This window comes from Triturus cristatus, chromosome 5_2 (genome assembly GCF_964204655.1).
Source record: "Triturus cristatus chromosome 5_2, aTriCri1.1, whole genome shotgun sequence".
In the NCBI taxonomy this organism is placed as follows: Eukaryota; Metazoa; Chordata; class Amphibia; order Caudata; family Salamandridae; genus Triturus; species Triturus cristatus.
In genome coordinates this window covers 205,091,530-205,117,568 of record NC_140588.1, presented here as the reverse complement: position 1 = coordinate 205,117,568, position 26,039 = coordinate 205,091,530, and positions in this window count along the sequence as shown.

The following is a 26,039-nucleotide window of genomic DNA, read 5'->3' as shown; positions in this document are numbered from 1 at the left end:
AAACACACTTCCCCAACTCAATCCAATGCCATCCATGCCCTAAATGATGTCTAAATTCAACAGAGCACACAGAAAACAGTAGATTACTAAAGCTGTGGCTACCTGCTCTGGTAGCAGTGGATGAAAGCAGGCCTGTTGGCAGACAAGGCCAGGCAAGCTTGCAGGCCTAGGCCTCAAAATGGCCACCAGCCACATGGCGAGCCCCAACAACATCAGCAAGGCCACCCCAAAAAACACACTTCCCCAACTCAATCCAATGCCATCCATGCCCTAAATGATGTCTAAATTCAACAGAGCACACAGAAAACAGTAGATTACTAAAGCTGTGGCTACCTGCTCTGGTAGCAGTGGATGAAAGCAGGCCTGTTGGCAGACAAGGCCAGGCAAGCTTGCAGGCCTAGGCCTCAAAATGGCCACCAGCCACATGTCCAGGCCCAACAACATCAGCAAGGCCACCCCAAAAAACACACTTCCCCAACTCAATCCAATGCCATCCATGCCCTAAATGTGATTGAAAATGAAATATATTCAAAAAACAAAAGGAACAGTTGCTTCATCATGCACACACACACCCATGAGGCCATGCCCATGGCTAGCTCGGGCCTACTACTACAACCCACAAAATTAAAAAAAAAAAAAAAAAAAAAAAGGAATGATGATAATTAATTATCAAAAATAAATTGTAGTTACACAACAACTGCAATGCCCACAATCAAACACAACAACCACTTACTTGTAAAATATCCTATTCCAAAAATCCTGAAATCCAATTGCAATGATGCAGCAGACAAAAAGAGTGATCTTTCCAGCTCCAAATCCAAAGGCAGAATGAGCAGGAGATGGACAAAGCACTGGGAGGAGCCTGCTGGACAGGAACAGGAAGTTGGAGAATCTGTGTCACTTCCTCCCTCTCTCCACCTTGTAAAAAAAAAATGACTCCTTGCACAAAAAAGGAAAGCCAAATGTGAATGTAAGGAGTTCTTTTCATCCAAAATCAGTATTTGCAGATGGTTTCATGCTGCTAGAGCCGATATTCCTCTCCAAATTGTAAATTTTACGTTGTTGAGTTCTCCAGCTTCACATTACTTCCGCCGGCGTGTCGAAAACGATATGATCGCGTTCTCTTCTTTGTCCCTGTCGCGTTGGATATGACGTGTTCGCGGTCTCTTTCTCCTGTTCGCGTTCGATTTCATGTGCCCGCGTCCTCATTCTCTGGCTCGCGATGTAGAATGACATGTTCGAGATCTCAATCTTCTCATACTCGCGCGGTGCATGATCGCGAGAAGAAAGACGTGATCGCGCGACAAATGACGTGATCGCGTGAAAAATGACTTGAATGCGGCCGCGAACTCTCGCGAGACAGCGCAAAATGGCTACCAAAATCCAACATCTCGTGGAGAACGCGACCGGGTCAAGAAAACTTGTCGGAGAACGCAGGGATTCAGGTAAGGCGATCGCGCGCGAGAATGTATTGTTTTACAGCGCGAGCAAGAAAAAAATTATCGCTAAGCTGCGGAATGCGGAAATTTTGACATTTTCGCGCTTTCCGCGGAACGCAAAAATGCCAAAATATCGCAATTTCCGCGAACGGAACGGAATTTTGGCCCAGGCCTACTTCTAATACTACTTAAACTTGACAACATGACAGGTTTTAAAACAGATATCTGTCAGCAAATACACAATGTTACCAAATGCTTCTCTCACAATGGTTACCCAAATGCACACAGACTCACAGTGTGATTCTTGACAAGCAACACTATCCCTTGGAATTTACGAAAAGTCATTCACTACTCTGGAAGGGGTAAGGTGACTGCACACAATCTACATATTTCAGTACTGCACTTTAGTGTCAAAGCCTGACTCCTTTTATGAATGCATAAGCAATAACTGGCTTCTAATACTACTAAAACTTGACAACATGACAGGTTTTAAAACAGTTATCTGTCAGCAAATACATGATGTAACCAAATGCTTCTCTCACAGTAGTTGCCCAAATGCACACAGACTCACAGTGTGATTCTAGACAAGCAACACTATCCCTTGGAGTTTACCAAAACTCATTCACTACTCTGGAATGGGTAAGGGGACTGCACATAATCTACATATTTCAGTACTTCACTTTAGTGTCAAAGCATGACTCATTTTGTGAATACATAAGCAATCACTAGCTTCTAATACTACTAAAACTTGACAACATGACAGGATTTTAAGCCATTATTTATCAGCAAATACATGATGTAACCAAATACTTCTCTCACAATGGTTGCCCAAATGCACACAGACTCACAGTGTGATTCTAGACAAGCAACACTATCCCTTGGACTTTACCAAAACACATTCACTACTCTGGAAGGAGTAAGGGGACTTGCCACAATCTACATATTTCAGTACTGTACTTTAGTGTCAAAGCCTGACTCATTTTATCAATGCATAAGCAAAGACTGGCTTCTAATGCTACTTAAACTTGACAACATGACAGGGTTTAAAGCAGTAATCTGCCAGCAAATACATGATGTCTCTGGAAGGAGTAAGGGGACTTGCCACAATCTACATATTTCAGTACTGTACTTTAGTGTCAAAGCCTGACTCATTTTATCAATGCATAAGCAAAGACTGGCTTCTAATGCTACTTAAACTTGACAACATGACAGGGTTTAAAGCAGTAATCTGCCAGCAAATACATGATGTCACCAAATGCTTTTCTCACAATAATTGCCCAAATGCATACAGACTCACAGTGTGATCGTAGACAGCCAAATATCCCTTGTACAAAATACATTTACTAGTCTACAAGATGTAAGGTGACTGCACACATTGCAGAAAATCTTCTACTACACATTAGTACCAAAATGTTTCTCTCAAAATGATTCCTAAATGCACACAGACTCACTGTGTGATCCTAGACAAACAACACTATCCCTTGCACTGTACCAAAACACATTTCTTTATCTAGAAGGAGTACTTCATTTTAGTGTAGAAACGTTGACTCATTTTGCAAATGCATAAACAATGACTGGTTTCTACTACACATTAGTACCAAAATGTTTCCCTTAAAATGATTCCTAAATGTACACAGAGTCACTGTGTGATTCTAGACAAACAACACTATCCCTTGCACTGTACCAAAACACATTTCTAATTCTACCAAAACATAAAAACAGCACAGTTATATGTATGAAAACACATGAAAAACACAAATGCTTATCACAGAATGGTTTCTACATGCACACACACTGACAATAAGTTTGTAGACAAAAAAAAGTACTTTAGCAGGTGAAATATATTAGTCTGATTAAAATCAAAATACACCACATACATCCCCTCACAATTAAAGAACTCACCATTCAAGTTGTTTTGTAGATTAAGAAGTATGTCAGTCACACACCAGATTTTCCTATACAGAATCTCTGCACTGTGCACCTTTCGGCAAAATCAAAGAATGGCAAAGTTTCCCTCTCATTTTGCACATATATAGATGTAAACATCAAATCACATTCCTTCCCACATTAATTCAAAAACTAACACACATTTCTATTGGTTAAACAATTCAACCCTTTCCAAATGACATAAATTTGAACCCTACCCCCAATCTACCTACTGCCTGTTACCATAGAAACAGTTCAAGGAACACTGAACTGAGCACTCAGGTCACAAGTTCAGCACACAATGTTGCTAATCAAAACAGCAAGTGTGCTTGACTTTTCAACATATCAGCTTATCATATATAATGTTCCTTTCAATCAGTTTTTGTTAACCAATAAGAATCATGCGTTTAAAAAACAGAAACATGCACCCTAGTTTTCAGTGTAGAAGGTTGTCAAACAACGAATGATTTCTTTTCTTTTTTCAAAACTGCATCTTATCCGCCATTTTAGAAAATCTTACTTATCAAACTGCCATTTCATTTACAGAGACCATCTGAGTGCATCCAGACCTCCCTTCAAGATGCTTAGAGTGTGGATTGTGGGACACTGCTATAGTTTCTGGAGCCAAAGGTATGCAGAAAACGAAGGCATTCACAAAGACCAAGGTTTGCCAAATGTAGACATTAAATGGATTGGACAGAGAGGGTTAAGTGGTACCAATTGATGCCATTGGTAAAATCCTTTATGCATCTCCAACACCCTGACCTCATAATAGTGCACTGTGTTGGCAATGACCTAGGCACTTTGACTGGGGTAGGTCTGGAAATGTTTATCAAGAACACCTTTGAAGAATTGATTTAACTTTTTCCCAAAACTGCCTTTGTGTATTCTAACATATGCCAAAGGCAGAAATGGAACTAGTCCAATCAAGTTTTCCATAGATTGAGAAAGCTAGGAAACATGTGAATAAATCTGTTTCCGCTTTTCTCTGAGACTATAGAATGGGGTCCATTTACAATAACAATCTGCGCTTTCATATGCAAGAGATGTATAGGAGAGATGGAGTACACTTTACTGATTAAGGAAACAGAGTCTTCCTCAACAACTTTAGACTCTGTATAGGTACTTACTTGTACGTAGCAAAAACTCTCAATGAACACAACGGCTCTTTTTAGAGTCACTCAAGAACAAAACACTTAAGCTTTATGTTTATCTCCCCAAAATTTCAGTTTTTTTTCCTTGGAGTCGCGCACCCAACGCATTAGGATCCGCGCACCCTACGCGAGAGAAATCGTGCACCCAACGCGTTAGGATTCGCGACTCCTAATTTTACCGTAAAAAAAATAATAGCCCCTATCACTAATTTTTATTATCCCCGGGGACCCCATCCCCCGGGGCTTATAAAAAACATTGGGGACCGTGGGGGGAGCCCCAACGCCCCCACGGTCCCAGCCGGCTCCACGCTTCCTTCGGGAGCCGGCATTGCTTTTCCACACGGGGAGCTGTTTCCCTGCTCTCTCTTTCAAAATCCAAACGAAGTTTGCTATGGGAGGGCGGGAGACTCCTGCCCTCTCATAGCAAACAACAGTGTCCTGGGGGTGGGCACCCCAGGACACTGTAGGAGCCGGCCCTGGGGGGTGGTGGTCCCCAGGGCCCTCGAAGGACCCAGGAGGGGGGCCACGCAGCCCCCTTCCCTCTATAAATAAAGCCCCGGAGGTAGCAGTCCCTGGGGCTGGGGGGCCTCCCTGGGCCCCCCATTTATGTATTTATGCATTTTGCCCCCAGGATGTGGCACCCCGGGGGCTAAATATTAAGGAGGCGCGAAAGACCATGCTTCGTTTTTTTTTTTGGGCGGGCTCCGCGCCCCCTGCGCGCATTTTGCCGTTTAAAAAAAAAAAAAGAGGTCCTGGGAGTCCTTGTGGGACACCCTAAGCAACTCTAGAGGGTCAGAGTATTTCTACCCTGCCCCCTTTATATCTTTCACATGCTTATTTCCCTTACTTCTTCAGCCTCGCTTCTACCGAGGCACAAAATGGCTGCCAACAGTTCCTGCTTTCGAATGTTGACAGACACTTGACAGCCAATTAGCATTCAGCGCGTGATCGGGAGGGTGCGTTCACGGTTCGCAGAGGGTGCGCGCTCAAGGTGCGCATAGGGTGCACGGATCCTCCGAGGCCATAGATATATATGTACATTTAACTCTAATTTTCTCAGGAACTACTGAACGGATTTACACCATTTAAGTAATAGGCACGAGTCTCATCTGAGGACTACCTTTTTGCCAAATTTGGTGTAATTCCGTTCATCAGTTCGGGCAGTAGCTGCGTCTAAAGGTTCTGTGGGAAAATGCATGGGGAAAACGTGTTTTGGGAACCCCCCTTTTTCCTCTGCACCCGCTTGACGAATCACCCCGAAACTTTCAGGATAGGAGCGGACCGGAGCTGGCCAAAAGTTTGGAAAATTTCGCGAAGATTCGTCAACCGGCGGTAATCTGCTTTTAAATGTGTATTGCAAAGGCTTATTGTACTAGTTGACCATGGGGCCTCAAGCACTGGGATTTCTATGCAGTGAATATACCCGCAGGGAGCAACTGCCATGCCGGGTGGAGGGGGTTTTCAGTCCTGAGGTAGAAGTAGGGGTATACCTATGACCCAAGTACTTAAAATTTTACACTATTGCCTTCCTGATCCACTTGGCTGGAAATGGACATAAAGTGTCCCGCAATAAGTTGTAGTACTTTTGGAAGAAGTCTTGTAACTTGGTCATCACATTGAGAAAGGAGTCAGAAAGGTGTTGCAGCCGAAAATCTCGGCAATTTTGAAAATGAAACCACCTACCACCCAAAAAGAGGTCAGGGTGTTTTGGGGAATGGTGGGCTACTGTCCCCAGTAGATACCCAATTTTTCCCAAGTGGATAAGCCTTTACAGAGTCTGATACAAAAAGATGTGTCAGATCTGGTGCTCTGGGACAACGATTGTTTGGTGGCCTACCTAGTGCTGAGAGAATGCATCTGCCGCGCTTCAGCGCTATGAAGACCTGATTATAATGAAATGTTTTTGCTTTTTTGCAGTGAGAGGGAGGGCTGCGTTCTCTCACACATCGAAATGCCCAAAGACCTGTGGCATACTTTTCAGTTACCTTAGATACAGTAGGAGCGGCTTTTCCTGGATGTCCTCAATCTGTGGGGGCCCCAGGTGTCAGCATAGAGAGGTGTGAAGACATTGTCATGGGCCATCCTTCATTGGTGTGCGTGCCTCACAATTTGGAAATACTGTTGACGTGTAAACGTGCACAGAATTTGACAAACAGCCACCTGACCCAGTTTGAGAAGATCAAACCAGCAGCTGAAAACGTGACTCTGAAGAGGTGTTCTCTTTTGAATCCCTCCGCCCTGCTGACTCTTCCTGAAGTTGATAATGATGAAAATGAAATGGAGCAGCATTGTCTTGATGTTGCTGAACTGGGCACCAAGCCAGATGAACCACTGTCTAAATCTGAATTTGCATTGTTTGTGGATGGTTCTTGTTTGTGAGACCATGTAGGAGATTCATGAATTGCCTATGCAGTCTGTACAGTTTCAGGAGTAGTAGAAGCCTCTTGGATACAGGAAGTGTTTTCTGCACAAGTGGCTGAATAGATTGCTCTAACTCGAGCATGCTGTGCCTCAGTCCAGCAGTGGGTGATGATTTTCACTGATAAACAGTACTGCTTTGGTGTTGTTCATGATTTCGGACAGCTATGTTCCCGTAGGGGGTTTCTGATCTCTTCTGGCTCTCCCATTCGGAATGTGGGGCAAGTCCGAAAACATCTTTAAGCGTTGCAGATGCTCACACAAATTGCTATTGTTAAGTGTGTGGCACATTGTAAGGGGCATGATTATGTTACCGCAACAGATATGCAGACGAAGTTGCCAGATACTGTTCTTACAATGCTCATTCATTTAATGGAGAGTATAGGAGGAAATTTTAAGTTCACTTCACTCTCACCCTCACCATTTCTGATCACTACTGTGAATAACCAGTTGGTCTCCCTCCTGGTGGAGGAAAGCATGACTAAGACCCAATGATTATGCTGTTAACGTAACAAGAGAGATGGACAATCAATATATACAGCTTTTAAGACAACCACGTGAATGAGGGTTTTTTAGACGGTCAGAACCCCAGACCCTGGTGTGAACAGGACAAGTGATCCATTCCTCATTGATTATTCGCCTAACGCCTGGAAGCCGAATGGATCTCAGCTTTTCTCTCCCCTAACTGATTAGAAAGGTTGAGGCATACCCCACAAGAAAGAATGACAGTCTCCCAGTAGCAAAGCTTCTGATGAGGGATTTAATACACAGATGTGGCACCTTCTTTGGATACTGACCGAGGCACGCACTTTAACAATGACATCTTGAGGATGCTGTGGGCTGCTTCACAAGTTGAACAGATACTGCATTGTAGCTACAAACCTGAGCCTTTGGGTCTAGTGGAACAGGGTAATGGGGCTTTGAAATCTAGGCTTGCAAAAGTTTGTGTTTCTACATCTTTGAACTGGCATGATAAGTTGCCGCTTGTGTTGGGGAGTCTCCGGAAAATACCTGATCGACAGAAACGATTTTTACCCCATAAGATCATCATGGGCAGGGAAATGAGATTGCCAGCTGTGCCTACAAATGTGCTTTTCAACATTGCTAATTGGCTGATAATTTATTACTGCACAGGACTGGTGGTTGTGGTGCGTGGTGTGTCTCATCTGTTTGAAGCTGCACAGCCCCTTCTCACAAGGAGCACTGTCACGATTTCAGCACCGATGACTGGATCCTGGTGAAAAAACACGCATAAAAAAGATGCCCGGAGCCTCGTTGGCTTGGCCAATTTCAGCTGATCCTTGTCACCACAACTGCTGTGAAGTGTGGAGGTCTCCCCAACTGTTTGCATGCTGCCCACACTCACCGAGTTCCATTTCCCCTTGTTGATATAACATCATCGCTCCCAGAAGCACCATTGGTGGTCAAAAGGCCATAGGAGCAGGTTAGTCAAGCACCTGTTTGGCCTTAGGGGGGTCCTGAGAGTTGGTTGACGAAGCTGAAAGCAAAAGAGCTAGTCCTGTGGTTGTGACTGAGCCAGATTCGGACCCTAGGACCCTGGCCTAGTGCTGTAGAACCACGAGTGGCTACAGGGGAAAGTTGGCTGAGAAGGCAGTATTGGGAGGGACTGGTCCCGCAGGGAAAAGGTGACCTTCAACTCATCCTGGAAGATACTGAAAACTCGGATCTGAGTGACAGAGAAGGGGAAGGAACTACACTCAGCAGGTCAAAGCTGGTGAGAGTGCCCTGTTGAAGGTACTCTTCCCTTGAATGGACTTACTACCTTGCAAATGACAGAGAGAATGAGTTCTGGAAATTCTAAAATCATTCTGAAAATTCAACTGAATATTTGGGATCCTAATCATCAGTTTGATCTTGCATTTGAACTTCCTTTGTTAGAGATATTGAGTTCCTAAAGACATCTTAGTCAGGATGAGGCCAAGTTTCCTTTCTTAGATGCAGATGAGTACCCTCTGCTAGTCATTGAATTGAAACACTTTACTTTGGAACTGATTGTCAGTGAACCTTTTATTATTTGAGACATTTGAATAGACTTTGTAGGTAAGTAAAAAGAGTCAGAAAGACATTTCACATAATTTCGTTACACATCATTCAAACATGGTTTTGTCGCTTGCCCAGGTGGAAACCGACAGAGAAGACTCTCTAGCTTCTACGTTCCACCCAATGGTTTAGTTTCTAATGAAGAAATGGAAGCCAATTCCAATATTAATAGGGATAGATACATTATATCAGACACTCTAATAGCTGTAGTTGTCATAAGTATCATCGGGCTTATAGGGTTATGTCCAACTACATATAACTCAGTAGAAGTTAAACCTTCTGTTGTTCATACTACACACATCCTGCTTATAGTAGCCTACAGTTGTGGAGGTCAAGAAACTGCACACAGATCTATCTCAGGGAGAAAATGCTTCAAATGCTTATTTTAGATTGTTTTATGAATACCTTGACAATATGAATGTGAGAGATTTCTACGTGTACACTCAGTTGCCTGCGTCTGTTGCAGAGGGCATAAATTACCATTATATCCCTTTGACCTATGGCATTGCTTGTAGTATTTTACTGAGCCTATTCTATAGACAGGGTTGTTTTCAGCATTATTTTTTTAACCATGATTTGGTCCTATCAGAAGTTCTGTCATTCAAACATTTGAATAAGAATACTTATTTCAAAGGAGCTGAGCTTGCAGGCAAATATTTTGCATCTCTCAAGTCACTAGCCACTGCATATTCACAGAAAACAGGAAAGGAAACTGAAAGCTGAGGCATGAGCAGTGAAAAACCATAAACTGCCATTTTTCAGTCACTTGATTTTTTACTTCACTCTCCACATTACATCACAGATGTGGGGGAGGGCAGTGAGGAACCTGATCTTGCTCTACCCTATAACAAGACGGGAGAGGTTAAGATGATTGATTGATAGACACAGGCACTGCAAGGATTACGGCTAATGTGATTGTGGCTACATTAACCAGTGATGCTGCAGCATGTCACTCATGCACCTAGGCATGTCAGACCCTTGAGGCCAGGGCTGGGACTTTGCCAGCCCTGAACAATCTGATAGCTGGCACAGACCTCTCTATACAGCTGCATTAGCCATCAGCAAGATCACTTCCTGAGGCTGCCATTACTTGCCACTCTTAGCGAGTGTTAGCAGTTTTTGAATACATAACTAGGAAAAGCAAGCTATCATCACTATTAGCATAATACAAATAATGCTGAAAATAAGAGGACAGAGCCAGGATTATCATTAGGGTGAAAAGCCAATGCCTGTTGTCCCCTTCAATTCAATGCCCACAAATTCAGAGCATGCTTCTTGTTAATAAAGCATTCACCATTTTACTCTACCATTTGCAGGTAAACCGTGCTGGAAGAGATATTCCAAATATACTGTGATACTGTCTTCACACGGATTATGGGTGAGACTAAAATGCATATTACCCGTCATGACAAAATTTACATCAATGTACCCTGTGAATAACAACCTTTTTAAAATAACTATTAATTAAGAATTTTAATGAATGAAAACATATTTTGGACATTGTATTCAGAAATATGGAACGTAGTCATCCATCTCAACCACGAGGAAGGTATTTCAGGGCTATCAAAGAGATCATGCAACAGTTCTAGTTTTCTAGATGGTTGAAAGGGTATAGAACTGTATAGGGATGGTGAATTCCAAACCAAAATCCAATTGGAAGTGTGGTGAGACAGGCCCATCGGATGTCACATAAAGTATTGTCTTCTCAGCTGAATTCCTAGCCCTTCAAGTCTTGAATATTGTTGGAAATAGCCAGTCAAGCTTCTGTAAAGTTTTGAAGGATGTTACAGAATGTGAATTTAAATTAGAATTAGTTTAATTCGTGGTTGTGAGTCTCCAGGAAGAAGGCCCATTTGTCTTTGTGTACCCTCTTAAAAGATTGGATTGCCACCTGATTTGGGTTCCACATTGTGTGGTACTGGACTTTATTTCAATCACTATAGATTAAAAAAGTACAACATAGATCAAGCACTTGCAAACACACAACAAAACATTAAACATTTAAATTGCGCATTCACAGTCCGTTACAATAGCAGCACAATGAAACAATAAAAGTTACAGTTTTAAAGGACCAAAAATTCATCATAGGAATACTTTAAAAACATCGATAAAAATCAATGAATATCTTTGATAGTATTAAAAAACACAGTCCACACAAAATAGTTTGAGTTACACAATACAGTTTAATGAGACCCTTCAATGAGGGACAGCCTAAGGCCTATCAAGGGAACACTTTGCATGCTTGATCCACATTGCCATTAGAAACTTGGCTGTACAGAATACAGTGATGTGGGATGTATCTGACTGAAGTATTCTGTACGCCTCCTTGTGCTTTCTTACTTCCAAGTTTCTACAAAGTAGGGCTATCCATTTTACTCAAGACTGACTCTACAAGGGGGAAAAGAATAAAACATGCTTGATTGACACTAGTCCCCCTTGGCAACAGGTACAATTTTCATCCACCCTGTCTCCTACTTTGCACCATTTCTTTTTAAAGTCGTTTACTGGTAGACAGCTATACCTAAATTGTAGGTATAGTTTTCTTGCTAAGGGGGGGTACCATTTCATCTATAGTATCTTCGAACAACAGGATGGGTTTAAAATCGATAAAGACAGCCGAAAGTGATCCTCTACAATTCATCATGAGATCAGTCTCGACAAAAGCCCAATAAACTGCTTTGAGGCTAGTTTTGTTAATCTGGCACAACGTTTCTGGTTGGTCTCAGTATGCGCCTAGATTTAACCTCTGTAACAGGTTCTGAAGGGTACGTAACCACAGTTCTGTAACCATTCTGTTTTATTGCTCCTTTGTATAAGTCCCATGCCTGTGAGTAATCATGAATGACAGAGATGACTGAGTTACAGTTGTGTTGGCATGCTTACGATGTGTCTAATAGTAATTGTTTGGAAGCGCTGTCTTCAGTTCTCAATCTAAACTCTAGGCATAAATCTTTGGCTAAGAGATGTGCTGTTAGGTAATATCCATTTAATTGCCATGATCACTTGTTCAACCAATTCCATCCATGAAATGGTGTTTTCAAGTAATTTTATTTCTGCATTGTTCAATAAGGGAGTTTTTGAGTGCAAGTGTGGGTCCCTCTTCATCAGTTTAAGGATAGATATCCATGTTGCCAATGGGGATCATGGAATCTAGTGTTTGTGGCAAGGTTGATTTAACAGAGTGCATGTTGTCTGTCCTGTACTGTTCTGTTAGAGGATTCCTCTCTATTGTGTCCAGTGGAATATAGACACTATCTACTTCATGAGATTTGATAGTTATGATAAATGCTTGGCCACATGACATGTTTCAATGGGCAGGAGTTTCATTCCTCTTGCCATGGCGTGTGCCCATAGCTCCATTGGGCACATTCTAGACCTGTGACTGCAATTGTAGTTGGACTGGGAGAGGACACATACTCAAGGTGTTAATATATTAGGGAGCTATCACCATATTTTTCACTTGCACTCTACACCAAAATTGTAGTGATACCCATCTATGAGAATCAGGGTTCATTTGTAGTATGAGTGAGTTTAGGTTAGCCTGAATCATGTCAGTCAGCCGTGAATTTTATAACATACTAATGTTCTTCAGTTGACTCTAGTCCCATCTAAAACTGTGCCTTTCTAGGTCTGCTTCAGTGGTAATATGCAACATTGGGGATGTTGCACACTTACTGTAATTCATTTTGTATCCAGAGAACCTGGTTATGGCCTATACCAAGGCCACATGTGGTTGCAAGGAGGTTCTCTACTCAGTCAATTTAAGAAATATTGTCATCTGCATACAAGAAGTCTTTTTCTTTTCTTGAAACATAATAGATTTCCTTGATGTCAGGTGTTTGAATGACAATGGCTGATGGCTCTAGGGCTAATGAAAATAGTAGGAACAATAGGAGCATCCCTGTGTAGTACCACATTGTACTGGGAACGGTTTTGATTGGACATCCACACGTCATCTGAGCCGAAGGGTTGTTGTATAGCCATCCAGTCTTATAAATAAAGGTTTCTCATTAATTGAATCTTTCCCTGAAGAGATAGCACCAATGCACATGATTGAAAGCTTTCACTGCATTGAGGGATAGGGCCACTGTTGATCACCTGGAAGTCCGTAACACATCAGAGATTTTGCGAAGATGATTTCTAGAAGACTCACCAGGGACAAAACGCACTTGGTAAAGTTTAACTTTATGCTACTTATTTGCCAGGATTTTTGACATTATCTTTGTCAGTGTTTATCAGGGATATTGGTTGGTAATTGGAGCAATATGGCCAGCCTTTGTTCAGGTTAGGTGTTGGAATTGGCCCTCTTTGCAGCATTATCACCAAACCTTTTGCCTTCACCGCTCCTGTTTAGATGAGTTTATTTTTATTGACATTTGAACTCTGTGCACTTTGCTACTGCTACCTAGTGCTATTGTGCTTGTGCTCACTCCCTAAAACTATGGTAACAATGGCTTATACCTGATAGGCATATTAAGTTTACTAGTAGGACCCTAGTAAAGTGGTATATCAGATTCCCAGTTCCTGCAAATTAAATGCTTTTAAGAGGGCCTCCAGCACCTGTTGTGCCACGCACTTAAGTAGCCACATAAAACATGTCCCAGTTCTGCCATTACAACCTGTGAGCGGTTTTAAACTGTCAATTCAGCTTTGCAAAATACATCTCCTGCCAGGCCTAAAACTCCCTTTTTAATGCCCCTAAAGTAGATCCTATCCAGCCAATATGGGCAGGGTGCTTTTTATTAAAAATGTAGGATATGTATTTTTTATGGTTTAAGTGTTTTTATTGATTTCGCAATTCAAAAACAGAACCACGTACACATAGGTATCATCATATAATGCTGTGTTGTTACCACTGGTCCAAGTGACTTTAGAGCACAACCCCAACAGTGTGCACTTAGCTGGTAAATAGCACGTACATGGAATAACAATTAAGCGAAGAAGTAGAAAAAAAAAAAGAGGAAAACCCCAAGATCCCCCTTCCCTTCGCCCCCCCTTTTGTGCTCCACGTCCATCACCCAAGCTATGCTAAACCCCCACCGACCCTCTCAGCAGTCCACTCGCCTCTGTAAGGCGCAACAACCGGAGATATCGGGGGCATGTGACTTCTCGGAATTCGGTAGCTAATAGCGAGAGAAATGGTTGCCACAACTCGTCATATTTGGCTCCCTCCCCCGCCATGGTGAGTGCCAATTTCTCCATACCAAGGACATGCCACAGACGGTGTATCCAGCCTGTAAACGTTGGGGTGTTGGGGATGCGCCAGTGTGCAAGTATGTTTTGTGTAGCCGACCCTAGTGCAATAGCCATCTGTCTGCCTCTGCGAGATCTTAATGGGTAGGTCAGAGAATTGGGGAGACCTAGTAGTAAATAGGCTGGAAAGCATGGTATCTCAGTCTCAAAGTGCTTGTCCACTTCATCCAGCACCTGGTTCCAGTAAGGTTGAACGTGTTCGCACTCCCATAGAAAATGTACTAGGTTGCCCACCTGGCCACAGCCCCTCCAGCACGTCGCCTTTCGGGAGCGGTCCATTGCGTGCAAGCGTTCTGGAGTATAGTACCAATATGTCACAATCTTCATAAGTGTCTCCGTAAGCCCCATGTGATAAGCAGAATGCCTGGCCCTGTAATATATTCCATCCCACTCTTTGTGGCTGAGTGTCCTGCCCAACTCCCGCTCCCACCGCTCTCTGCTAGGATTGTGCGTGTATGTGTGGTTGATCTGCAACCGCTTGTAGAGATCGGAGATTAGTTTTTTATCTGACGTGCGGGTGATGAGCCGTCTTTCATTAAGGGGAAAGGCGCCTGTCTGCCTCGGAGCGGGCCTGTGGTTGAAGCGCCCAATGCCTTACTTGTAGATATCTTAGTCTCTCTGTCTCCGGGAGCCCAAAGTCCTGCCTCAACTGAGCGAACGAGTTGACCCCCTCTGCGTCGTAGACATGATACAGAAAACGGCAGCCAGCCGACCTCCAACCTGCAAAAGCTGCCTTATCCATACTAGGGTTGAAATCAGGGTTGTCGGCCAACGGAGTGAGCGGAGATGGGAAGGTTGTGAGTTTGTGCTTGATGTTAGTGGCATCTCATACTTCCGGGGAGACCCGTGTAATATACAAGGCATATAGATTAGGGGGCCTATGGGGCTTGCGCAGGAAGGGAATTTCCGGCAAGGGCCGCGCCGCTACCACCTGGTCCTGAAACAACCTGTGTTTCTCATATTCCCATCTGCTCCATTCCACCAGGTACCGCAATTAAGCCGCCTGGAAGTAGAGCTGGAGATCAGGGACTCCAAGCCCTCTGTCTTCTGGCGCAAGCGTCACTAGTGTCCATTGCATTTGCGGTTTCCACCCGCTCCAGATAAACTGGGCTAAGTCGGATTGTGTCTGCCGAATCCACGCGGCAGGTGGCCGTAGAGGTATGGTGCGAAAAAGATAGAGGATCTGTGGTAGAATAGTCATTTTGACTGCTGCAATTTTGCCTAGCCATGAGAGGGGGTAGTGTTTCCACTGGCCAAGCTCTCGGCAGATCTTCTGGTGCAGTATCGCATAATTAGTATTAACCACTGCAAGGAGGGAGGGAGCTAGCTGAATCCCCAGGTATGGGATTGTGTCTGTCGCCCATTGGCTGGGAAGCAGGGCTTGCAAATATTCCTGGGTGGGACGTGACAAAGATAGGTCTAGGGCCATGGATTTATCGGCATTCACCTTAAATCCAGCAGCTCGGGCAAAGGTGTCCAGCTCTGCTAAACAAGCCGGCAGTGCGCTCTTTGGATCAGCAAGTGATATTAACACGTCGTCCACGTATAGGCTAATCGTGTGGACATAGCCCCCAAATTTGATCCCACTGATCTCCGGATTCTGCCGCATTCTCTGAGCTAGAGGCTCCATGTAGAGGGCGAAGAGAAGGGGCGACAGCGGGCACCGCTGTCTCGTGCCTCTTTCAATATGGAATCAGGAGGATGTGTAGCCATTCACTCGGACCGTAGCTGTGGGAAACTTATAGTAATTAAGTACATACGTGCAAAATCGTTCCCCCATCCCCACTCTTTCTAACACCTGCTCCAAATAGGGCCAGTGCACGCGGTCGATTGCCTTTTCAGCATCGATGGCTAGCATCATATATTCCCCCGGGACCCGGGTAGACTTCTCGATAAGGTGTAAAATCCGTTTGGTATTATCCAATGTTTGGCGTTCAGGGATGAACCCCGCTTGGTCCAGGTCGATGAGGCTGGGCATATGGGGGCCAAGACGAGTGGCAAGAATCCCTGTGTAAAATTTAAAATCTATATTAAGGAGGGATATTGGTCAATATGCTCCGCAGCGAGATCTTTCCTTCCTGGGTTTGGGGATCACCGCTGTAGAGGCCTCTAAGAGATCACTTGGTATCGCCCCCTGGTCGGCAAAGGAGTTAAACAGCTGGGTGAGAATCGGGGCGAGCAAGGGTCAAAACTTCTTGTAAAAAGTAGCGGAAAAGCCGTCCAGACCGGGGGCTTTTCCCAGCTTGAGACGAGATATAGCGGCTATGACCTCCTCCATTTGAATGTCTCTGTCAAGGTGGTCAGCCTGGGCCTTAGTCAGAGCTGGCAAGGTAACAGAATCCAGGAAGGCTGTCCCCTCAGAACTTTCTAATGAGGCCCCCGCGTAAATAGTGGCATAAAAATCGCAAAATGTTTCTGCTATAGCGCCATCTTCCGACACGCATGTACCATCCGCTTGGGTGATCTCCTTGACTCCGTGTCGTTGACGGACCTCCCTCAACTTATGGGCGAGGAGGCGTCCGCATATGTCCCCCCGGCATAGTATGCATGCTTCAGTCGCAGCGCCGCAAATTCCGCCCTATCTTGATCAAGCGCCGCTAGTTGGCGGCGTGCGGCTTTAAGCTGTCGCCACACCCTCGGGGCTCCCGTCCTCTGGTGCATCTGGTCCAGCTCTCGGGTCTGTTGTGTTAGCTCATCCCTTTTGCGCCCGCGCTCCCTATTGTCAGCCACCGAGACCGCGATGAACTCCCCCCTAATGACTGCTTTCAATGCCGCCCATTGTGTAGCAAGTGTGGTGTCCGGGTTTGCGTTATGTGAAAGGTAGTCGCCGATGGAGTGCTGTATGCGCTTAACAACGTCCTCTTGGTGTTGAAGAGTGTCCCTAAGATGCCATACCCTGGCCGGTCGCGGTATGAGTGGAAGGGTGAGGGTGGCGAGTACTGGAGCGTTATCCGACAGGTAGGCCACCCCTATGTCGACAGCTGTCGTTAGTACGCGCACTGGAGCAGATGCTAAGAAATGGTCCAGTCTAGCATAGGTCTTGTGTGCATTGGAGTAAAATGAGTATTCCCTGTCAAGAGGATGAAAGCTACGCCAGAGGTTGCACAGCCCAAGGTCATGTAAACGCGCAAGCCCCTTGGCTGAGAGTGCCCCCAATTGGTGAGTGCGTTGGCTGGATCTGTCTTTACTGTTATCGAAGACCAGGTTCAGGGCGCCCCCTAAAATGATATTGCGATCTGATGTGGCTGTGGCTTCGGTGAGAGCAGAGTGTAAGAACCGTTCCTGGCCCTCATTCGGGGCGTACTGGGAACCAATAGTGAATGTCAGTCCTCCCAAGGCGAAGCGGTATGTCAAGAGCCTCCCCTTAATCTCGCCCACCTTATGCAGGACCTCCCCCCGAAACTTCTGAGCCACCAAGATCGCCACCCCAGCTTTTTTAGCAGGGGCAGAGGAGAAGAATTGAGTGGGAAATTTTCGGGACCGAAGACGGTGGCAATCTCTCACCAGCAGGTGGGTTTCTTGTAGAAGGCAGATCTGCTTGTGAGTTTTCTAGGCATGACAAAACTGCCCTGTGCTTCACTGGGTTATTGAGACCCCGTACATTAAGGGTTAGTATCCTAAGTGTGGTGGGAGGCATGTTTGTTATCTGGTAGGATCTGGCGGGTCAAGGAGGTGCCATACATGGTGTCACCAGCGTGCATGGTGGTCAGCCAACTGAGGTTCGCATGAGCGTAAGGGGTCATTCTAACCCTAGAGGAAAAGTGGACATGGAGCACCGAATTCCCCCCCAAAACATCCCCAAAGAAACCCAGCATAAAGAACAATCTACAACAATAACTAAGAATCCATAGTCCATGACTCTCCGGTGATCGGTGAAAAGGCATTGGGGTAGGTCCACCAGTGGTGAAGAAGAAGCCCTCCTCCCGCCAACGATCTGGACATTAGTAAAGCAGTCAATCGTTACAAATTGCGTCTAAAGTCATCCAGGGTTGGAGCTACATAGTTCTGCGGAGACAGCCTCTAGAGCCGACCTCTGGCCTTTCGTGATTTCCGCAGACAGGGGCTTCCTGGGGCGACGCCTGCAGCCCTGCTGGTGTCAGCGGGGCCTGGAGTCATCAGTCTCTGCTTCGGGATCCTCCTCTCCACTCTCCGCCTCTGGGAGGTCCACACCCAGTAGTTTGCAAGCTTCGGACAATGAGCGTAGTTGGTACAGTTTGTTAACTTTGCGAAACACCAACCTAAATGGATGGCCCCAGCTGTAGGGAATATTGTGCTGCTGGAGGTGCATAGTGATAGGCTTGAAGATTCGTCTTTTTTGCAGTGTGAGAGCGAATAAGTCCTGATACAGCACCGGCGTCTGGTCACAAAACTTTAGGGGTTGCATTTGACGCGCTTTTTGGATAATAGCTTCTTTGGTGCGATAGTCTTGGACACAAACTAAAATGTCTGAAGGAGGAGCCGTCGGCACTCTAGGAGGGCCCACTCTATGCGCACAGTCTACATGCAACTCTGTCTCCGGTGGCCTGCCCAGGATGTGATTGAAGAGTTGCGTCGTGTAGGTGAAAAGGTCTTTCGAGGCATCATCCACTTTTACACCTCTGATCCGGATGTTATGGAGACGGGAGCAGTTTTCCAGGTCTTCAAGGTGGGTTTGAAGGTCAACTTGTTGAGCATGGAGCCTGAGGATCTCTTGCTGTAGCGCCGCTATCTCTGTGTCCCTCTCGCCGCTCTTACCTTCCAGGTCAGCGACCTGTTCTCCAATACAGTCCATGTCGCACTGGACCTCTTTTATCTCCGAAGTGAACTCCTGCTTGAGTGTGTGAATGTCTTCCCTCAGAGCAACAAACATAGATTCGAGGAATGCCTTGGTGATGGGCTCCGCGCCCCCGTCCCCTACCGACGCCCCCACAGAGGCACCCGCGTCTGCGCCGGAAGCCATTTGTCCAGCTGGTGCCTTGGCAAATAGGTCCTTAAGGGTCCTGTCCTGTCATTTCCTGGAGGTGGACATAGCCCTCTCCGAATGGGCCCAAGGAACTGTGCGCGGGTCTCAGTGCCGCCGTCTCCAACTCTTCTTCAGAGGATAGTGCCTACTGGTGCCCCCAGCACAGGGCGAGGGATGCAGAGCATCAGAGGGAGCCGGAAGGTTGGTATGTACTGCGCAACCCTCGCTCCCGCCAGTGCCTCCCGGGGTCTACCACACCAACAGTGACAATGCCAGTTCCTTTGTGGCGATGCTGAAACACCTTTCCCCGTGACCTTCCTCTACGCTTTCCGTCTCCGCCTCGAGGGAGTGCCACCACCGTGAAAGCGGTCCGTGTCAACCCAGCACCGCTGCCGACTGCCTCAGATAGCTCCTCCGGCGGCAAGCTCCTCTACGGCACCCATGGGCAACACCTGTCCCGGTCAGGCCCGAAAGCGGGGCAACAAAAAGGAGTCTAGCAGCTGCTCCCCTGTCTCCACCTCACCGCAGCTCAACAGTCCTGTGCAATCCCGCCGCGGCTCCTGCCAAACCAGGCGCGCCAAGGGGCCCCCACAAGTGTCCCACCACGAGGGGCGTCAGCTAATCTGCTGGAACAATCGCCCCGTCGGGCAAGTCCAGTGCCGGCCACTTCACTACCCCAAAGTGTTAGGTCTGGCTCCTCATGCCGTGGATTCTCCATGAGGACCCCGCTGGCGCATCAATCCTGCCCTCTCAGGCCGGGGCTGCCTCTAGCACTGCACAAGCTGATGTCTCAAAGTCCGGGCTAACAGTCAGCCCCGTCGCTGTGTCCCTACAAGGACCGACGCGTTGGCCCCCTGCACCGTCCCGCAGCCGTTCAGGGATCAGGCCTCCCCATCAATCACTGCAGACAACCAGCTGGCACCTCACCTCCAACAGCGGCAGCAGGTCTCACGTTCTGATGGTCTCCCCGCGCCTGGGTATTGCGAAGCTCGGTCCCCTCCGGGCCCCAGCTGCCCTTCATGCTCCGACCGGGGCCGAGGGAGGCGAGTCCCAATTCAGTCGCCGCTGTTTCGTGCACCCAGCCTCCGCGCCTCCGCACACCAGAAAGTCAAAACCCCCCACGAAGGCAACGCCGGATCCTCGATGTATGTCCCGGTGAGGAGGGGGGAAGGGGGGCACGAAGCACACACACCGGGCCCATGGCTGCCGCTGCACAGGCCCCAGTTACTTCTCATTGCTCTCCCAAAATGGCGGACCGCCCCTTCCTGCGGCTCCGTGTTGGACTCCTGTAGCCTTCCACTCACCGCTTCAGCAGCGGTTGCTGTGTCAGTGGCCCGCCATGGCCACCGTCCTCCTCGGGAATTATAGGGTCCCGTCTCTTGACGTCTCGGGCTCTCGCTGTCTCGCTCGTAGCTCCCGGCACACCAGCGCAGCCCTGTCACCTCTACCCGCCGACCTATCACCGCAAGGTCAGTAATCAAGCTGCGGCAGGCGCCGGCATCGCTTCTGCCCCAGATGGACTCTACCAGCACCGGGACCTTTCCCTCTTCCAGGAATGCACCGCTCGTGCATGTAACGGCCCGTAGGCAGGTGCTATGCAGATCATCGGCGGGAACTCGAGAGCAGTATGTCTGCTCACTCCGCCATCTTGGCTCCTCCACAGGACATGTACTTTTTAGATTTACATGTCCTGAAATTGAAAAACTCCCAAATATGTTGTTACAATACTCTGAAACCTACCTCTCCCATAGAATAGCATTGAGGTGCCATATTACATTTCATACATGATAATATTCATTTTGGAACAAGTAGAGATATCATGTGTTGTGTCTAAGGAATTGTAGGTTAAAATCCTCTATAATGGTAAAGTCGTATTTTGAGGCACAATTCTGGTAAGGCCACTTTTAGAAAGTTGGTATTTCCCTTTCCTAACCATTTTGTGCCTGTAGCATGTTTCCTGGGTCACAGAACTGGGAGTAGTTAGCGGTTGGCATTTTGCATGTGTCCCAGATAAACACAACAATATGATGGACGGAGTGCTCAAAATTTTCAACCACTCATCCCCAGTCAGGAATTCTGGGTTTAATCCATTGTTCTTTTGCTCACTAACCAAACTGGTCTCAGGATGCTTGTTTGCAGTCCAGGAAGGACAAGGCCTGGCAGTTCTGGCTGGACTGTTCTCATGAGGGACAGGGTCAAGTCTGATTTGCATATGGCGGGGTACAAACTGGGGTAGCATAATGAGCAAAAGAACAACAGATTAAACCCAGATTTCTTGACTGGGATGGGTGGTTGAAAAATGTCAGCACTCCATCCATCATCCTGTTGTGTTTGCTATGTTCAACCTAAGTGGTCAATTGTATGCCCAGATGTAGGTCCCTTGCTCGCTGTGCCACTGAATTCAAGCTAGCCTGGCTGATGAGGGGTGATACCCCGAAATCGGTCCCAGGATGCTTGTTTCCGGTTCAGTGGTGACTTGACCTGGCAGTTTGGGCTGGGTTGTTCTACTGAGGGGCAGGGTCAATACTGATTTATATATGGCTGGGTCCAAATGGGGGTGGCATAGTGAGCAAAAGAACGGATTAAACCCAGATCTCTTGACTGGGAGTAAGTGGTTGAAAAATGTCAGCAAGTCCATCATCTTGTTGTGTTTGCTATGTCTCCCAGATAGCCACACAATAGAGAGACTAGGTGTTGGCAGAATGGGGCATCCAAACAGGATGGGGTGGAGCTTTTTACAGCCCCACTTGCACTGACTCAGCTCAAACACAAACAACGTCACACTAGCCTATTGTGACTGTAGGAAGCTTGGGACCAGAGTGGGGAGGCAGGAAATTCCAGACACTTCTATGGGGATAAAACTTCCACTTCAAAGATAGGCTAGGTATAAAACAAGGACCCTCAGGCACAATTTTTTGTTCACTTCTGGACTTGCGTAAGGACTCACAGAGGACTGCCATGATGCCTGTGGCCTGCTGTGTACTTTAGAGGACGGTCCTGCTGCACCAGGAGGAACTCTCTGTTTCCTGAAGCCTGCCTTGTGCCCTTAGAGGACTGTCTTGCTGCATGAGAAGTGTTTTCCTGCTTGAGGCAAAGACTTCCAGAACAGGGCGACACCAACATCTATTTTTCTGGCCTCCTGATCTGAGCGTTAGGAACAGAAAAGAATCCAAACATCTTGAACCTAAAACTGGACCCAGCCTCAGTGAGTCCTGACCCTCCAAGTGCTGTCTTGTCCTGGATCCTTGGATGTGGTGCTAAATGTGGCCAGGTAGCCCAAATCAAAAACTTGAGGCTTAGAAACTTTTCTGCCAAAAAGTGGTTTGAGAACAGAGAGGAGACCAGGACATACCTGCTTGCAAATCTGCCTAAGGTGCATCGCCGGTCATCCATACTTCTCAGCAACAACCTCTATGTTATTCTCCGCAGCAGCAAATCCTGCTCCTCCTAGAAAAGGTATCCGGCCTTGTGGAGCCCTCGTTGGCTACAGTTTGCAGCTTTGCAGCTGGAGATTTTTTACTCTGATAAATGAGACTGTGATAGAAAATGGAAATCTTTACTTCAACTTCGTCCAGTGGTTCCCGGGTGATGATTCTTCCTCCTCAAACATTGCCAGCTGCCTTTCCCTTTAAACCTCACCTTCTCCCCTTTTTTTGCAAAAATTATTCAGTCTGAAGGCAAGCAGAGACTGGGCCAATCCACTTTGGTATACGAGCCAAGCTCCATCATGGTCAGGTTTAACTTTCGATTTTGCCCCATTGTCTAGATGTCCATGGTTGGTGCTTTGATCCTTTAGTTGCTATATTTCAATTTCAATTTTAAAAAGTCAGCACTCAGGTTCCACTGATTGGATCATTGTTGTTTTTGTATCAAATAACTCATTACAATTTACTCTATTTTTATAAATTGGAGAAGGATTTTTCTTGTTTGCGATTTCACTTTATTACTGTTGAAGTACTGCATGAATACTTTATGCATTGCCTCCAAGTTAAACCTAACTTGATTTTGTGTCAAGCTGCCAGAGGGTTTAGCACAGGTTAACGTAGGGACTTTTGTGGTTCACCCTGACAAGGATTGTGGCTTTTACTCCCTCAACAAACAATCTAATTTCTACTATTATCTCCTTGGAACAAACCGAAAAGACTTTTCTGAAAGCAAAATATGGGTCGCATCTTGACCCTTACACTCCAAGGGGCAGATTTACACGCCCCTTGCGCCTCATTTACGCCGCCGTTGCGTCACTTTTGTGACGCAGCAGCGGCGCAAATCCTGCGCCATAGTGCGGGGTACCTACAACCTGACGCATCTGGGATATGCGTCACATTGTAAAGCCCTGCGCCACATGTAGGTGTTCCTGCGCAGGGGGGAGCGTTCTGGCGCAGGAACACCTCCTAAAAGTGGCTAAGTATTGACGCAGCATTAACAAGATCGGGCCCCCCAGAGCATTGCTGGAGCTGCGTCGTGCTTGCGAAGCAACTCCAGCAATGCGCCACTTTTACGGCACAGATGTGCCGTTTTTGCCCCATGGTGCGCTGCATTGTAAATGAGGCGCATCCATGGTGGCGGAGCGGTGGCGCACAATAACTGGCACATCCCTACTGATATGCAGGGATGCGCCAGTTATTGTAAATATGCCCCCAAGTATTTAAAAGTTAGCATCACCAGTGCATATGAAAACAAATCAATATGCTAATTTCACAATCGCAAAATATTTGTATCTTCCCTAAATGATGAAAGAAGGATCCAGTCCTCCCTTTGAAAAAAAAAAAAGACCCTTGCTGTTTGATTAACTATAGACCAATCTCCTTTCTTCCCATTCCAGGAAAAATGCTAGAACAGTAAGTCAGTCTTCAGATTTCCAATTTTATCACATCACTCCCAATCAGGTGTTCATGAAGGCTTTGGTATAGAGGCAGCACTTATTGAGGTGGCAGAATTTGTCAAATCCAATCTGGACTTATATTAAAAAAGTAGTGATCACCTTGCTGGTCTTCTCTACAGCGCTTAACAGGGTGTCCTTTGAGATACTGTTGTACCGGCTGAGGACCGCAGGCATTACCAACATGGCCAATAAGTGACTCAAATTGTTTTATTGGATAGGGAGCAAGCTGTCCATCTTCACCATTCTTGTCGGACTGTAAGAAAATGAATTGTGGGGTACCACAAGGTTTGGGTTTGAGCCCCACGGTATTCAACATCTATCTAGCACCTTTGGGCAAGTTAGTGGAAAGTTGGGGCTTTATAATCTTGTCTCCTATGATGATGAGAGACAACTGATGCTTTCCTTTCAACAAATGGATAGCACAGTGGTGGAAAATGCCCTGAATTGTTTGACTGCCGTAGTGAATTGGATGAAACATAGCTACCTATCTTCTTCCAATTCCTAAAGGTGAGGTAACAAATCTGGGTGCAACATTTGGTAACCAATTATATTTTAAACCACAGGTGAGAAATATCACAGCCGCTTGCTTTAGCATCTTACAATCTCCAGAGAAGACCTTGCTAATCCTACCAGATGGCATATGCAAGATGGTGATTCATGCAGTTATCACAGCGCAGCTGAATTATGCAAAGTCTCAGTATTTTGGTTCACCTGCTGGACGGCTTAATAAATTACAATTGGTTGAAGATGCCACTGTCCATCTAATTATGAACTGTCCTAGAAGACAATTCACTAGGCAAAAGTTGAAGTCACTACACTGGCTCCTGATCAAACATAGGGGAATGTTTTAAGCTATGACCATCACTTATAGGGCATTGCATCAATCTGGTCCTCTCTACTTACAAAGGACATTCAAGAAGTATGACCCTAGTAGGGATTTAACCTCCTCCAACAGGGATTGATCTGTATTACTAAAACACATAAGGATAGGCTGGGGAAACATTCCTTTGTCTATCTGGCTGCAAAAAGCTGAAACCTGCTTCCTACAGCTCTCAGAGATTTAGATAGAGAAAAGGCTTTCAAGGCATCATTAAAAAATCACCTTTTCAGGGAATTCCAAGTTACTGTCTTCTCATTCTACAGACTTCTTTAGCACTGGGATGCATCTTTGGAATCAGCTGTGTGCATTATAAATGACATTCATTCATTCAATTTCTCATATTCGGTATCTTTAGTAATACTACTTTATTGTAGAAAGAGTGAAAACTTTTCTTGCTAAACCACCATTTCCTTGCGCTTTATTATTGAACAGTGTGGAAGTCATGTTTCTTGTCCTGTAATCAGGGCCGGACCGGCAATAGCGGGCACCGGGCTTTTCCCCGGTAGGCCGCTAGGGTGGGGGCCGGTTTTGGGCCCTTGGGGGGCCGTTTTTGTTACCAGGGGTTGGCAATCTTGGCCCCCTGTAACAAAATCGGCCGAAAACTGCTCGGCTGCACTCCCCCTCAACCCGGGGGGGGGTCAGCTGAGCACTTTGCCAGGGCCGGTTTCTGTTCCCAGTCCGGCCCTGCCTGTAATGTCGTGTAGATCCTACAAATCTACATAGGATCTGCGCGTCTAGTCAACATAAACTAAGGGATTGGTTTCCAGACTGATTCTAGACACCTCCAAAGAAAATGTTAATCTGTGCACCAGCTAGCTCACAGTGCCACTATAAGCCCCACAACCCTACCAAGGAGCGAAAAGTTTCTGGCAACCATCGAACCTGACAACCCTGACCCCTCAGGGATCATGGAAACAGTACAGTACTTTTCGCTCAGTCACTCGTGCTCACTTTGTCTCAAAGAGATACACAGAATAAACGGTGGGGACGTTTTCAATAGGTATTTATTGAACCAGCATTGTTCTAGTATAAAATATGTGTGCTGCAACAACCATTAGACAGAAACTGATATATACCATTACAA